Source organism: Pleurodeles waltl, chromosome 7 (assembly GCF_031143425.1).
Source record: "Pleurodeles waltl isolate 20211129_DDA chromosome 7, aPleWal1.hap1.20221129, whole genome shotgun sequence".
Taxonomy (NCBI): domain Eukaryota; kingdom Metazoa; phylum Chordata; class Amphibia; order Caudata; family Salamandridae; genus Pleurodeles; species Pleurodeles waltl.
In genome coordinates, this window is record NC_090446.1 from 53783490 (window position 1) to 53786903 (window position 3414).

Here is a 3414-nt window from a genome sequence, read left to right on the forward strand (position 1 = left end):
ATGTGTGGAACTGCCCACACTCCACCCATGGAATGCTTTCCTGTCGCAAGGTAATGCAAAGCAGTGAAATGCACTGCCTTGTGTCAACTTGCGTGATGCAAGGACAACATATGCCCTTAGTAAATCTGTCGCTCAATCTGGAGCATCAGTAAGCCTACCTTCATCCTCCATCCTAGGACTAAAGGCCTCATTAAGAGTACGGTGGACTGTTTTGCCTGTCCAAATGGGGAGGTTGCTGCCATAGTGGCTACCTCCCCACCAGGCCCATTACGAGTGTCCTGCTAGTTCAGCGGGTGGGAACCTCAGTTTCCACCCGCTGGCCTAGTGGGAAACAGCCTACAGCATTGTCTCCGGCTCAAATCGAGCCGGCGGCAATGCTGTAGGATGCAGGATGCACCAGCACCCTCGCAATGTTCACTGTCTGCTTTGTGAACACTGCAAGGGTGCTTTCCAGGGGGGGCCCTGCACTGCCAAGGCCAAGTGCATGAGCAGTGCAGGGGCCCCCCTGGGGCTCCCTGCACCTGTTCTCTGCCAGCCTCTTGATGGTGTTGCTCCTGCCATTAAATCGCTGGCGGAGAATGAGGTCGTAATACCCAGGGCAGCGTTGCTACAGGGCTGCCCTGGTGGATTAGGACTGCCGCAACAGCCAGATCGCCGGGATCTCCAATCCCGGCAGTGCTGGCGGTCCCACCGTGGCATGTCTGCCGTAGTTGTAATGTGGCAGTCTAAGCCACTGCATTGGCCACCAGGAGTCTGGCAGTTAAGTGACCACCAGACTCGTAATCGACCCCTAAGAGTCTGTAGAGCAGCATTATTTATTCTCAGAAGCATCTGATGTTGCACAATGAGATCCATGCTAGCTTTTCAAGTCTGTAACTTGTTGATTAAGACATTTGCAATTTGTGGTGGATTTAGGTTTTTTACCCTTGCTTCATGGCTGCATACCTCCATGGTACTCTTGTGTGGTGTGGCTGCATATACCTACAAATATATTTTAAGTTATGAGTTTTATACAGTGCAACATTTCAGAATCCCTTGACCACCTGATGCTTTGGATGCTTGGACTGACTGCAGTAGGTGATTATGGATTCATGAGGTTGCCGCTGTAGGGGCTTAAAAAATCAAAATCTTTAGTTTTGGTTCTTGCTTCACATTCAGTATGTGAATCTCTTATCTGTATTGTTATTAGTGTATTGTAGTGGGTCAGCATTTCTCTTGCTCCAGGATTCAGCAATTGAGTCTTTTCTTTGATGACTGATGTGTTTTGCTCCTGGTTAGGATTAAGGTAGACAATTCATTTAAATCAAAATCATGCATATAAAGGTCACTATAGAAACACCAGTGAACAAAACAAACATACACCATGAGATATCGCAGATTTTTCCTGCAGCTAAATAATAATATTCAGTTTGAATCATCCAAAAGGTAAACAAACTTTATGATAGTGATATTGTATACATCGTAAGTCATCAATGGAACATATTTATGAGAAGTACCATTAATTTCCTTCCCCCATTATTGATACTCATGTATGATATAATTTTTTTAATGAACTGTAATGTTTGTACATTATTTAAAGCCAAAACTCACAAAACTTATGGGCATATTGAAGAGCCCCTAGCGCCACCGTAGCACCACCATAGGGTCATTTGTTTTTATGCTAAGGAGGCGCTAAAGTGGCTTTTTCCACACACCATATTTACAAAGTGGTGCAATGCATGCATTGCACCACTTTGTAAACACTTGTGCCACATTATGCCTGTGCCAAGCACAATGTATGCGGGGGTGGGGGGGTGGGAGTTCCGGTGCTAGGAGGCCCACAAAAATGGTGCAGTGAAATTTAACAGATTTTACTTTGCCATTTTTGGCGTAATTTTAACGATTGCTCAGAGCAGGCATTAAAATGACGCTTCCATAGTAACGAATGGGCCTCCTTGCACTTTGTACACTAGCGCCAACATTTTTGACGCTAGTGTAGCAAAGCGCCACAAAAATGTTGACCCTATTGTGCTAATGACCGTCATGGTGTGCCGTATCATAAATACAGCGCAACCATGGTGTTGTTAGGTGCGAGTGGGCGGGCGCAGAAAACGAGACACATCAGCTCTGATGCTCCACTTTTTCTGAAATGTGGGCTTTATATTTAACATGCACAAATGTGCCGATTTTGTTTCATCTTGGGCCTGAGTGGGGCATTTATCAGCATATTTAATAATAAATCCTTGTGAAAAATAAAACTACCATATTTTGGTCTTATTTCATTAAAAAAGTGTACAACTTGACCAGGGCTGGCTTTAGCTCTGGTAGCACCCTGTGCGACAATCCTTTTTGGCTCCCTCGCCCCCAATGACCTCCTCCTCAGATTCCCTCACTACCACCCGGCAAAAGTGCCAATCACCTCTCCATTGCCTCTCTCTCTCACATACATTTCATTTGTTTTAAAGCGCTGGTAAAGACTGGTTTTATACAGATCTGTTCTTTACAGCGGGTGCTACTTTGTGGCAAATCAAAACTGCCACTGCAAAAAGCTCTGATCTCTCTCTTTCTAACAGGAACATTAATCGCAAGAGTTATCTTGACATTTTTATTGTTGCCTGAAAGCTGGACGCACATGGAACTTTGCTTCAGGTGCTTTTAAATACTAAATTGATGCTAAACACAGCGCCTCCCCTAAAGTCAGCACCCCCCCATCCAGTCCCCCCCCCCCTAAAGTCGGCCCTGAACTTGACAACACTTTCCAGAAGTAGTGCTTGAAAGCTGCAGCAGTTGCTGTTTGGCAGGCGCACTTCCGTAGAAAGTTTGTGAATTCCTGTTTTCGTATATGTTTTGTACGTATTGCCTGCTAAAATGCTGTTACGTTTGTGCAGTGGGCATGCTGATTTCGTATGTTTTATTTAAAAAGGGAAACATATTTTCACCATGTGAATCCCCAGCTTCGACACCCTTAGCAAAATTGGAGGGGTTCCAGTGGGGGTGGGGATGAGGGCCCCACACTTCTAGTTCCCCCAAACACTATGGAAAAATCCATCCACATCTATTCTTTTGTGACCTACAAATTATTGTGTGAAAGCATCAGGACCTTATGACTATTCCTACAGCTATTCAAGAGAACTTATTGAGACACTTGGAAGTACACAAGGATTGCTTAGTCATTTTCTCCTGTTTATTGCTCAGTATTCACTCCTTTTATTTACACGGCAGGAATAATTTCAGAATGTCAGTAGGATGGTTTGGGGCTGGACCGAGCATCTTGCTATACATTGAAAATTTTACTCCATGGCCAAACCAGGCAGAACCACGTTGAAGCAATTTAGGAAGACTACATATAATATAACCAGTTTAAGGGAGGATTAAACTCAGCTTGAAATTGAACTACGGGCATATTTACAAGAAAGTAGCGCATCAGTCGTGATT